The following is a 14,454-nucleotide window of genomic DNA, read 5'->3' as shown; positions in this document are numbered from 1 at the left end:
ACCTCCTCTGAACATGCTCCAAAGCCAAGATATGATTTCTGAGATATGGCGCCGAAAACGGCGCAGAATGTTCCAAATGTTGTCTGGCCAGAGACTTGTAGAGCCTCGGAAGTACGTCCTTGATTTTATATTCAAGTCATTTCGACATAAACAACATTTTTGCATTTTCCTTCCTAATTTCTGATTTAACCTTCAAGTTTTCCTTGAGGGAATTCTGGATGAGAGTTTTCTCTTTGCACTTCAGACTTCTGAACTTTCTACCCATTTGAATAATCGTCCATGCCTCTTTTCTTCTTTCCAAAGTGAATGACTTCTGACTTTCCCATGTTGTACTCCATCTGTCCCTTCTTTGCCCACTCTCCTAGCCTGTCCAAATCCTTCTTCAGCTTTCCCCACCTTCTCAATGCCACGCGTCTTTCTATCTATCTCTGCGTCAGATTAGAACTTCGCAAGAATATTCTCAATTCCTTTTCCAGGTCATTAATTTGTTAAGTGAAAAGTTGTTGTCCTAACATATCCATGCCGAACACAACTTGCCACCAGCTGCCATCCTGAGAACGACCTCTTTATCCTCATTCTCTAATTTCTGCCAGACAACAAAGCTAGCACCTTGCCTCTGATACCATGGACCTTATCTTATGCTGTGGCCTCCTGTCAGCACATTGTCAAAGCTTCTATTGAAGTCCAGGGAGATAATAATCATTGTTTTTTTCTTGGTCTAATCTGCTCGTTCCTTTCTCAAATACTTCCAGCAGATCTATCTGGCATGATCTCCCGTTGATGAAACCATGTTGACTCTCTCATAATTTACCATACACTTCCAAGTAATCGGAAATCTCATCTCGCACATTGTAGTGCAGGATCTGATCCACAACCAAGATTTGGCTAATTGGTCTATAATTTCCCCACGTTTACCTTTTACCTTACTCCCTTCATCTAATGATTCTTGAAAGATCACCATTAATGAATCCACTGTCTCTTCACTACCTTAGAACTCTGGCGTGTAATCCTATGCTGCAGTAGATTTATGCATTTTCAGGCCATTCAGTGCTTGTCATAGCTTCTCAAGTTGAAGGCCACCATAGCCAGTTCTGCCCCTCACTGTCTTGAATTTTCAGGGTATCACTCGTGTCGTCCAACAGAAGCACTGAAGAAAAAAAAATAATTGTACACTTTTTCAGCCATGTCCATGTCCCGCACTACTGTCCCTCCAGTGCAATTGTCCAGCGGAATGACAAATGCCCACTATTGCTGTTTGTGAATTGAAACACACTCTTAGATTCGCTAATCCAAAGAGTGGATAGAGACCATTTGGCCCAACAAGTCCACACCGACTCTCCAAAGAGTAACCCACACGGACCCATTCACCTACATTTACCCCTGACTTATTGCACCTAACACTACGGGCAATTTAGCATGGTCAATTCTCCTAACCTGCACATCTTTGGAACGTGGGAGGAAACCAGAGTACCCGGATGAAACAAACACAGACGCGGTGGGGGTGGGGGGTGGGGGAATGTGCAAACTCGACACATCCCGTTGCCCGGAATGGAAATTGAACCTGGGTCCCTGCAACCGTGCACTCCACTGAGCCAGCGTGCTGCCCCTAGTCTGCTGTTTACCTTCCCATCATATTTAATCTTCTCCCTTCTTATTTGCTCTTTTGTTTCGCTTTGTTGGTCTTTGCAAACTTTCCAGACCTCTGGTTTCCCACTGCACGTCATCGTATGATCTGTTTTCTCCTTTGCTTTTCTGATATCCCTGATTTCCCTTGTCGCCCATGGTTGTCTCATCCTTCTTTTCCACGTTCATCTTCCTTGGAAAGAATGTCTGCTGTGTCTACTGAATTCCTCTCAGAAACCCCTGCCATAGATATGTACAATCCTCTAACATGGCGCCCTTTGGGCCAAACTCGCCCATAGCGACAAAATACTGGATTACTGGTGCTGGAAGAGCACAGCAGTTCAGGAAGCATCCAACGAACAGCTAAATCGACGTTTCTGGCAAAAGCCCTTCATCAGGAATAAAGGCAGTGAGCCTGAAGCGTGGAGAGATAAGCTAGAGGAGGGTGGGGGTGGGGAGAAAGTAGCATGGAGTACAATAGGTGAGTGGGGGAGGAGATGAAGGTGATAGGTCAAGGAGGAGAGGGTGGAGTGGACAGGTGGAAAAGGAGATAGGCAGGTCTGACAATTCCGGACAAGTCAAGGAGACAGTGCTGAGCTGGAAGTTTGAAACTAGGATGAGGTGGGGGAAGGGGAAATGAGGAAGCTGTTGAAATCCACATTGATGCCCTGGGGTTGAAGTGTTCCGAGGCGGAAGATGAGGCGTTCTTCCTCCAGGCGTCTGGTGGTGAGGGAGCGGCGGTGAAGGGGGCCCAGGACCTCCATGTCCTCGGCAGAGTGGGAGAGGGAGTTGAAATGTTGGGCCACGGGGCGGTTTGGTTGATTGGTGCGGGTGTCTCAGAGAGGTTCCTGAAAGCGCTCTGCTAGGAGGCGCCCAGTCTCCCCAGTGTAGAGGAGACCACATCGGGAGCAACGGATACAATAAATGATATTCGTGGATGTGCAGGTAAAACTTTGATGGATTTGGAAGGCTCCTTGAGGGCCGTGGATAGAGGTGAGGGAGGGGATGTGGGCACAGGTTTTGCAGTTCCTGCGGTGGCAGGGGAAAGTGCCAGAATGGGAGGGTGGGTCATAGGGGCGTGTGGACCTGACCAGGTAGTCACGGAGGGAACGGTCTTTGCGGAAGGCGGAAAGGGGTGGGGAGGGAAATATATCCCTGGTGGTGGGGTCTTGTTGGAGGTGGCGGAAATGTCGGCGGATTATTTGGTTTGTACGAAGGTTTGTAGGGTGGAAGGTGAGCACCAGGGGCGTTCTGTCCTTGTTACAGTTGGAGGGGTGGGGTTTGAGGGCAGAGGTGCGGGATGTGGACGAGATGCGTTGGAGGGCATCTTTAACCACGAGGGAAGGGAAATTGCGGTCTCTAAAGAAGGAGGCCATCTGGTCTGTTCTATGGTGGAACTGGTCCTCCTGGGAGCAGATTCGGCAGAGGCGGAGAAATTGGGAATACGTGATGGCATTTTTGCAAGAGATAGGGTGGGAAGAGGTTTAATCCAGGTAGCTGTGGGAGTCGGTGGGTTTGTAAAAAGTGTCAGTGTCAAGTCGGCCGTCACTAATGGAGATGGATAGGTCCAGGAAGGGGAGCGAGGTGTCAGAGATGGTCCAGGTAAATTTAAGGTCAGGGTGGAATGTCATAGCGACCAATGTGAACCTCCACGATTGTTTTGCATTTCCCAGCACTTAGCCCGGAGCCTTCTAATGGTTTCTGCTACACTTATTTGTCCAAATACATTTATAAAGTTGTTAATGAATTCCTTAATCACTTCTGCTGAAAGGTCATTCATATGTGTAAACTTACTTGTCAAAAAAATTTACCCCTCATGTTCCCTTTTCATTGTTTCCCTTCTAATCTTAAACTGATGCCCTCTACTTCGCGTTTCCATGGCCCTCGGAAAACGACTGAATACAATCACCCCATCTATACCTCTCATGAATTTATGCACGTCATATGATGCCCCCTCAATCTCCTACACTTTAAGAAAAAAAGTCACAGCTTGTCCAATCTCTCCCTGTAGCTCAGGCCACTAATTTTCGCAAAATTCTTGGCAACCTATTCTGCACTCTTAAACGTTACTAAAGCGTTTACTATCACAAGGTGACTAAAACCGAACACAATATTCCACGTGTGGCATTATCACGTGTTTAACTGGCTGATAACGTCTCATCTTCTATACTCAATGCCCTGACTAATGAAGACCAGTGTGCCAAATAAGTTCCTCACTGATCTGTTTTCCTTTGACTCCACTTTGGGAGAACTTTGAACCTGAATTCCAAGATCCTTCTGTTACACAACACCTCTTTATGCCTTCCCGTAAACCATAAAACTCTTCCTTTCGTCTGTCATTCCTAAGTGAAAGATGTCACCCTATATTAAACTTGATTTGCTCTTTCTCGGTCTACTTTCCGGGCTCATCAAGCTCCTGCAGAAATTTATGACAAGCTCCTCATCTGCGATCTTACTGGTCATGCTTGCACATTCACATCCAAGTCATTGGCATTGATAAATAAAAACAGCAATGAGCTTCGCACTGACCCTTGATGCACTCCACTCGTCACAAGTCTCCAATCTGAGTGCATCCTTCCGCTATTACCCTCTAATTCCTACCATCAAGCCAATTGTGTACCTAATTGCTGGCTTCCTTTGCATCCCAGGCGATCGAACCTGCCATTGCTTGCCCCTGTCTTTTCTGCTCGGCTCTTCTCCCCGTTAATTCTAAGCAGCTCGTTCCTCGTGCATCTGTTGTCGCCTTTATTCAGCTGTCATACCGTTACCTCTGATTCTATCTTCTCCCTCTCAAGTTGCAGACTAAAATTGCACGACAAGCTGCTCGAAAATCCGACTCATAGGCATTTTACAAATTACTTTTCTTCAATCGAATATCAAGTTGATTTTTCAAATCTACTTGCAAATTGAAATACCCCATGATCACTGCACGTTTGCCTTTCCCACATATCTTTTCTGTACACAGCTGTGCCGTGCACCCCAGCCCCTGACGACGGTACAAGGAATATACATGGCTCCAACTGTGTTCTTTGTAAACTTTGTGGTCCCTCAATTCGACACACATAGATTGCACAACATCCGACACGATTTCGCCTCACATTAATTTCATTTCATTTCTTACTCATAAGGCAACACCACCCCACTGTCTACGTACCTATTTTTTCGAAAAAAAATGTTTATCCTTGAATTTTCAGCTTCCATTTGTAATCCCCTTGCTCATTTATCATACGCCTAAAACTGCGTGCACTCAGGTACAGCAACTTCAGTTCTGCATGAACTGGACTTCACTTTTCATTGTCATTTGTTTTTTCACTGTTCTCGAAGATTGTTTGCTCACCCTTTCCATGCAATCTCTGTCTGTGCTGGAGATTTAAATAACCTCTTCAGAGTCTAGCACTCTTACGTCAGCCTTTAATTCGGAATTTCTAATTTACACCAGAACTGAACCCTACCACCACTTTGTATTTTGAAACCCTGTCCAAAGCCCGAGTTATGTGATTTGCCAGAACACTGGTCACAGCATGGTCCAAGTGAAGATCATCCCTTCAGAACATTCCCTTCTTCCCCAGTCCTGCTGCCAATGTTCGAAGAATTCATATCCATTTAGCCCTCACCAATCTTTGATTCAAGCATTTATTTACATACTTTTCGTGAGCCTATGGCAATTAGCGCGTGGCTTATGTAGTAATCCAGAGAACAATACCTTCTTGGTTTTGTTTTTCTTAGTTTATCTTCGAGCTATTCGCCCCACCACCTTATCAAGGCCCCTGCCATCATATTATCGGTGTCATTTGTACCGATGTGCGCCACACCACTGGATCTTTTCACTCCTCGACAAATTTCCTCTAGAAACTAGATACGATATCCCGAACACGATCTTCGGGACTATCGATTGTGGTTACAAAGAACATGATCTATGACTGTAACTCATTTTCCCGAACTCATTAATTTGTTACAATGAACGCCATCTACCTATTTCCCTTTTTGAAACTTTTTGTTCTCATTGTCATTGCATGCACTCTAAACTCTTTTATGTCATCCTCAACTGACGATAGATTGTGTTTACCTCCTCCTCCAATTAATTATTATAGAGAGTAATGAACGAGCGTCCAAGGGATGATGGCTGTGGTAATGCACTAATTGCATCTTTACAAACAAACAGAACCAGTTTGACTCACTCTTCTGTGTCTTAAGAGTTTTTCAATCTCTGACAACAACACACAAGGGTCTATCTTCTGCAATACACATTTTATGTTGTACATTGCAAATCGCTTAACAAAACTAAATGCGCAGTCTAATACTTTACTTTTTGTCACCACTTTACATATCCTGAAACAACTCAACACGGTTTCATGTCACAATTTAATTTACAGAATACGAGGTTGAGTTTTGAATTCATTCCTTTGTTTAAGTATCCTGCTGAACATTTTCTCTTCTAACAGACTCAGTTTCCTCCTCAGAGATATAAGGCTATCAGGTATATAGTTTTTACCTTTCTGTCTTCCCTGCCTCCTTGAAGATGGCAATCCCGTGAGCAAATTTTTGAATCTACTGGTAACCTCCTGACATCTTGTGATTTCAATGACATCTTAAAGAATACCAGGAATATCTCTGTGGTAAAATATTTCAAAAAAAGTGGAAACAGACCATCAGTAGCCGGTGGATAATTTCTCTCTCATCGCAATGCTTTTGCCACGAAAATAGATCCTTTTGCAAGATTGTTCCTGTTGTTAACAGCTCTAACCACATTAGGGTGTTTCTGTATCTCACCATTAAAACAATCAATTCAAAATAATGATTTGAATTATCTGCTATCCCCTTTGCTCCTGTGTAAAAGTCCCCAGTGTCATTTTCCTAGTTTCCACAATAGATTTGAGCTACTCTGTTGCATTTTTACACACACACGTACAATCACATGCTATTTCTCCTGATATCTTTTTGCAATGTAATTTCCTATCAATTTTCTCCCACTTAATTCGCTTTACTTCAGTCAAGTAGTTGATCGTAAAAAAGAAAAAACTTCTGGCAGACCAGCAGTTTTCATGATGATGTTTGTCTTTTCTCTTTGTATTGGGTACTCACGTTGAAGACATTTGTTGATTATGAAAGTTTAATCGTTTCATGAATTGCATTTTGTTTTTTTGATTGTTATGAAGTATGTGACTAACATTTGCCGCCGTTCGTCAACTGAACATCCCTTCGTTCACCTTGCCAAGTCACTTTATTAAACAATTAATTCAAAAGGGCTAATTATACTCCTGGTGTTTTTCAAACCTCCCATGGTGTGGTGGTGGATGTCGGGCATCCTCATGGAGGTAAAAACATCATCAGCTGACAGTGCTGAACACAGTCTTTCAATGGATAGGCACAAAACAACTTTCATACACCCCGTTCAAAATTGCTCATATGCTCTGTCCAACATTGAGCATCAAGTACGAGACACTCAGAAGTGAAAGGCAACACAAATAAGAAACATTATGGCACCACCAACTCTACATTCAGTTAAAATCATGGTCAGGGCGAGAATCAGAGGCAAAGACATTGGCTTTAAATAGACATTTGGAGAGGGCAGGAAGGGGAAGGTCTGAGCAACATGCTAACAATGATTTAGGAGGCAGACCATTGGAGAAGTAATGCCATAGAGGGACTCTCATATGATTGCAGTCAATAAAATGGGATTTGAGCACACCAGAAGCCAGTATAGGTAATGGTTACAGGTTGAATGGTGAAACAGGCAGTGTTGTCAGTGAGTACAGAAGTAAGAGTGAATGGGAAAGGGTAGGTCAGTTATTTTAAGGTTGATTTTTGAACGGGACAGTGTAGGTTAGTGAGTATACGGGTGATGTGTGAATGAGACTTTGCAGGTCAGTGAGCATCGCAATGACGGTGAGTGTAACTCTGACTGGATTGATGGATAGACAGCAGCATTGTCGATGAGTTTAAGTTTATGGAAGCAATGAGACATGAGAATACTTGCGTCTGGAGCTATCAGAGACTTGGATGAAGGTTTCAGCAAGAGAAGAGCTGAGGCATAGGCAAAGATGGAGGATTTAATGGATGTATAAATAGATGAAAGTCTTGATGATGGAATTGAAAAGTGGTAGGAAACGCACATCAGTGTAAGATATGTTGCTACGGTTTTACATAAACCCACTGAGACATCGGCTATGAGAGGAGAGTATGGTGGGTAATGATGTCGAAGGCTTGTGCGATTCAGTGGCAATTAACTTCTGTTGACACATTGATTCTCCTGCTCCTCGCTTGCTGCCTATTATTTAATAGCACACTCTGTACTGATGAGTGCAGGAAACTTCTGTGGAACATGAGGGAGAAATAGAAATGAATTTATATTACTAGGACATACCATTTATTATATAATTCATCATTTGGGCAATATTATAAATTCCAACAGATTAATCACCAAATCTGCCTCATTATGATCAAATGACAGATCACAATGAAAACCTCTTTGTCTCTATGTGTGTGTGGGGAATTGAAAATTACAGTAAAGATGCTACACTACAGTTTTATAAGACATCCATGAGATTACATCAGAATACTATGTGCAGATTAGTTTTTTTTTTGTAATACTTAAATAACTCTCGTGCAGTCCAGAGGAAGTTTACCCAATTGATGGCTTGTATGAACAGATAGTCTCATGTGGAATGTTGGCAAGCTGGCCTCGTTTCCAGCGGTCTGCTGAGGACTGAGGAGTGAATTGATGACTTCCCGCTCGCAATGCATGTGTGAAAATTATGATGAATCTTATTGGAAAGTCCACTCACATTTTTTAAACTTTCACTTATATTTTAAGGCCAGGGATATTTTATACAATTTATTAACACTTTATCACTTAAAACCAGAAAGGTCCAGCCCAACAGTACCCTGATTTAATAGGATAACAGTTGATATGATTGGAGAATTGAATTCCTCTCTAATCTCGAAAATCTTTCCCCTTTTGCTGGCCTGGAGCCAATTTGCCTTTGATTTGAAATAAAATGTTAAACTTTGCCTCAACCACATTTTCAGGCAGAGAATGGCAAAGTCTCACCAACCACTGAAAGGGAAGCAAATCGCTGTTTCGGTTGATCCCGATTTTAACCCATGACATTTAGCCCATCATGTCTGCTGTGCCATTCAGTAACATAATGGCTCATTTGTTAAGCGTCAAATCCAGTATCTTGCCTTATCACAACAGCCTTCGAATTCATACTGATGAAAAATCTGCCCTACAATGGTCTTCAATATACTAACTGATAGCAAGTAACACATTACCCTCTGAGGGAAGAATTCCTCCTCATCTCTCCCCATTAAAAAATCCCTTTGGGTGAGCTGTGCCCTCTAGTCCTCGGTTCCCCTGCAAACAGAAACAACGTTTTTTTTGGCAATGAACCGGTCAAGCGCACTTTTTTCATAACTATTTCTTCTCATTTTTCCAATCTGCAGTGAATGCAGAGGTAAACAACTCAACCTCGCTTCATACGAAAACACCTCAATTGTCGGGATTTGTTTTGTGAACCTTCTCTCACCCGCTTCCAATGCATCTGTCATATCCGAAGAAAAGGGCTGCAAAACCGTTCATATTATTGCAGGCGCAATGTGCAAGGAAAGTTGTGGGTGTTCAGACATCACCGTGTTTGAAATAGTTGCCATTGGTAAATTTGTATTCTCTGTAAGCTGCGAGAAGTTTTCTATTGGTCAATACAGAAACTGAAGTTCTTCTGTCCTATGGCTTTCTCGAATCATTCTCAAATAAATCGTAATCAGCTGCTCCGTTTTTATTGAAAACTGTGCGTCATCGCAAACATTTAATTTTTATATGACAGATGCCAATTTTTTGCACAGTCACTTCAGCTATTTCATCCCATGATAAACTGCTTGCATAATCTTCACCAATTTCCTTCCCCTTTCGTCTGTGACTCTTATAAATATGGAGTTCGTGCATTAACTTTGATTACTCAAGTCATTGTGATGTAATTAATTATATCGCCAGAACTGATTCCTGTGACACCTCACTCGTTGCAGGTCGTCATCGGAAAAAAAAACTTTCTTAAAACTTCTCTGCCCATTATCAAATCTTCCCTGCGGAGATACTTCAATCAATTAAGCTGTAAACTCACACAGCCACGGCGAGGATTACCCATGCTATTGCTATTATGCTGCTTTTAAAAACGCCTCTAACGAACTGAAGTAACCGACACCAAGTGCTTGGCATCACTGACAAATTACCCCGAACTTCTAAGTTCTGTGGGCGGACAACACACAAATTGATGGATTTACAAAAAATCGGCAAAACATGAGGCATGGTGGGAAACTGAGCCTCGCGTTGCCCAAGGTTAACGTTTTAATAAACAAGTTGTGGAACCCACATAATCTGCAGCAACAGATTGACAGCATGTAACTGACGAAACCGTTGCAGGTCACACAATATTCACTTGAATTCCAATTGATGTAATTGACCTGAATGCCATGCCCAGATCAATCACAATATGGAGTTGCTTACCAGACACAGCGGCACCTCACACGCTTATTTGCAGAGGGCCCCCTGGCCTGTGTGCAACGAAAACGTCCAGGAATGAGTGCTCAAGGACCAACCTGCAATCGACATGTCAACTCCCGTTTGGGTCCATTTAAACAAGGTAACAGAGCTCTGATCTATGTATTGGAGGATAGCGACAACCCTCCCAAACCGGAGCAAACAAGTTTACAGACAAGAATCACTGTAACCATACCTTCAGGAGCGGAAACTCTTGGTCAACCACCGTGAAGGGAAGCCATGCCTGGGAGCATGGGACGAAGACTCTACGATCATAACCACATGGATCAAGGCCAAGATCTCGTGTGGTGGTATTGGAGCATCCAGAGTTAAGATAAAGCACAAGGTAGTTGATCCGGTTTACAGTGTAATCTGTTTGTTTGGAGTATATTTTATTATAATAATATTAGTTGTGTTAAATAAGTAAGCATTATCAGTTATTACTATTACGAGTCAACTCACAGTTTCTTAGCTAGATAAGAGATAGAACATACTGTGTGGCAGGCGCTACCATTCAGACCCGTGAACTTTCCCCATTACTCTTGACTCAATTATTCTGCATTCCATACATGAAGACGCCCTGATCCATCTGTAACTTATACTCTGTCATCTCTCGTAATTTTGATAAATGAAACTTTTTAATTATTATTTCGGCTAATGGGCAATTTCCCATTAACCCTCATTTATCCATTTGCCCGCATTGTGGTTCACTCACCTGACCCATCGTTACCACGTTATAAACACTAAAGATGATTGAGGTGAAGTATTCATAAACAATTAAGGGGAAGTTTTATATATTCCTGTTAAAAAGGTTGTAAACCATATTTGCTGGTGAAGGAGATCACAAATCAGAATTGGATTGGTCATGACTTTGTCGAAAGTCAGAACTGGAAAGGCCGAATGGATCACTTCAGTTCCCAGTCTATGCATTTTCCTGTACAACTGCTATCAGGGCGACCTCCTTTTCATCAATATTACCTTCATGCAATTTCACATAACTACCTGTTATAGACTTTGTAACGATTACTGCAGAACAACACTGAAGTCCTTTCGATAGCACCTTCTCTATCTACAAATAAGTCCAAGGGCAGCAGATACTTGGGAACACAGTCACATGCAAATTCCCCTCCAAACCACTTGTCAACCTGATTTGAAATGGATATCGCCGTCCTTCAGGTTTGCAGGATTAAAATTCTGGATCTCCCTCTGAACGGTATTCAGGTCCCAACTACACCAACGAGACTGCAGTAGATCAACAAAGCAACCGACTAGTATCTCCTCCAGCCTACTTGGAATGGACAACAAAATCTGGCCAAGACAAAGACACCAAAATCCCATGGATATCTGCAACTCGATGAAATTTATTCAGTTCAATGGCATTTATGCAAGAATTACTGTCACCCGTCCATGAAGACAGAAACAATATGCGTCCCTCGCCCAGAAGTGGTGACCTCTACTATCTAATGAGCATAGCCGATTGTCAGCATCATGATATTTAACGGAAATGTTACCCAAACCTGCCTGGAAGGTTCTTGGTCGTAGAAATTGAACAAAACTATGACCTACATGGCCATTGTGAGCATAGTTCTCATCTGATGTGACACCCAATGTTTGTTAAACGTGGCGCCTCATCATTGAACCAGACTTGTCTCACTCTGTGTTCCTGGTTTACGAATTTGTTGGGAAAGTCTTCCTCGAAAATTCAATATTTGTCAGACAAGTACAAACTGCCTCAGCTCCCTGACCTACCCCAACCTCATCTGCCTTCCTCCTCAGAGAGTTTCTCCGTATCAGCGGTCTTTCCTCATTTTGTCAGTGACTTTGCAAATCCTCGCTGAATCTCCAGCACAACTGAGCGGAAAATTTAACAATACCTGCACCAACTTTACAATGAGTCACCACGTCACGTTCCACAAATACACAGATTTCCTATTCTGTGTTGATCAAAACACTCCCCTTTCCTGTCTTTGGTGCATTCCGATTCTTCACCATTCTAACATCGCTCTTTCAGATGTGCAATTAATCTCAGCAACTTGCAAGACTGGACACTTCATCTCTCCAATAAAATAGTTGATAGTGGAATTCATACCATTTTCTGACGGTCAGAATCACTCCAAATGGCTTTGTGCAGGTAAACGCCGCAGTCAGTTGGAGTAACATAGAGAATAGAATACACTTAAAGAAGCGAATTAGGTATATATGTAAATGAAAAGGATTTTCCGGAAAAAAATGTGATTACAGAGGAAAGGGATTCTTTTTTTTAAGAAATCTTTTGTTACATATGTAATACAGGTAAAACCAAATTTTGTGATCTATCCTGATTTTCCCTGAATTGCGTGGTTTGCTCGGCCATTCTCGAGGACAGTTCAGAGCCACTGACTTTTGTATTGATGTGAAGTCGCGTATAGAACAGACTCAGCAAGGAAAGAAGTATCCTGCACCCCCCAAACGAACATAAACGTGGCAGGATGAGGAAGTAAAATCACGAAAATATTGGTCTTGGTGAGCAGGTATTTGTTGTAAATTACAGCAGCTGCAAGGGGATGGGAAGGACTTCTACTCATGTCCCCACGGTATGAGCCTGGAGGTGTGGGTTTCAACTGTATCAACACTGTGGCAGTCTCATGTCTCCCCAGGATATCAACATGTGCCTACCGCAGAGCAAAAAATATTTCTGATTGAATTAGTTGAAATTAAGAATTGTAGGTGGAAGAGAATTAGAATATCGAAATCTGAATTTAAGAAGCATCCAGATTCAGTGTCGACATTCAGACAGACGTGAAGACGAGAGGTATTGTACAACTGATAGAGTGCAGTGCTGGTAGTGTGGAGACAAAAATAGACTCAAGGCAAGTTCACGCCTGGCGATGGAATATCAGTTTGTTTCATTCTTAAATATAGCTATTAAAGTTGATTGACAAAAATATAGAATCTGGATTAGTGGTGCTGGAAGAGCACAGCAGATCAGGCAGCATCCGAGGAACAGTAAAATGGAAGTTTCGGGCAAAAGCCCTTATTCAGGAATCCTGTATTCCTGTGGTCTTCCAGCACCACGAATCCATAATCTGGTTTCCAGCATCTGCCGTCATTGTTTTTACCTACCTGACAAAAACTTTGAGTTTATTGATGGAAACTAGAGCAGTTGCTTCAATCCTTTCATAATTTAACTAATTAGAATGCGATTCCAATACAACATAGTTTATGGAATTAATGCTCAGATAATCTTACCAGGAACACCAACGATAGCGAGGGTAGGATAGTAACCAGCTTGAATCACCCAAAGTACAGCTCGAATCCGAAAATCTAACGAAACTGACTCTTGTGAAAGCCAGTAAAGACCCAAGGATAAACTCCGGCCCATTGTTATTTCGTTCAAGTCTATTGTTCTCTGATTCCGATCTCTCCTCTTCCGCTCTCTGGAGTTGTTGATCCCAGTGAGTATCGAATGTGATGGTCTCCTATTATTATGGAATAACACATTAAAATGAGTCGCTTATTTATACAAGAGAGAAACTCTCCAGTGACACTGTTAGAAATTGAGATTAATTAAAGTCATTGAGTAAGCAGCTCCAGTTAAACCCCTCTCAAACTAACACTTGTTCTATTACAGTAAAACATGATATTTACGCAGTTTGAATGGAATGCACTGCGGTCACTGAAGGAAGCACTGGGAGACGTAGCAGAGCGAACGTCCATAATCTAGTAACCTTGATCATTATGGATCATCATCAAATTATTTTAGGAGTTTTCGGAGTACAGCATCTGGAAAAATAAGTTGTTGCTCAGAAAGCATAGGTATTTTTAAGGAAAGTAAAGCAAACTGGACCGGAAACAGAAGAGTGTATCTTTTGAATTCCAGTCAGTCCTTTGACGGAGGAGCTGAGGGGACGGTTTTTGAGTTGGATAACTTAATGATTATCGGTTAATCAGAACTAAATGTGATCGATTGTCATTTAATTGTATTTGTTTAGGAAACAGAATGTCATTGATTAAATGTGAGTGGGAATCTGAACAGGATATTGATTAGGAAAAAAAACAGAAAAGAGTGTTATTAGGGAACATGGCTGTTCTTATAACATTTTCCAATCGGGATAGTGAAAGCATGTAGAGCTGGGCTGAGAAGCGGCAGGTGGATTGCAATGTGGAAAAGTGTGAAGTACTTCATTTTGCAAGTGCGAATTTGATTTATTATTACAGAGTTAAAGGCAGGATGCTTGGCAGTGTGGCGGAAAACAGAGATCTCGGAATGCACGTCCATAGTTCCCTCGAAGTTACCACCTGAGTCTTTAAGACGG

This window comes from Chiloscyllium punctatum, chromosome 35, assembly GCF_047496795.1.
Source record: "Chiloscyllium punctatum isolate Juve2018m chromosome 35, sChiPun1.3, whole genome shotgun sequence".
In the NCBI taxonomy this organism is placed as follows: domain Eukaryota; kingdom Metazoa; phylum Chordata; class Chondrichthyes; order Orectolobiformes; family Hemiscylliidae; genus Chiloscyllium; species Chiloscyllium punctatum.
Note: the sequence above shows the minus strand (reverse complement) of the source record.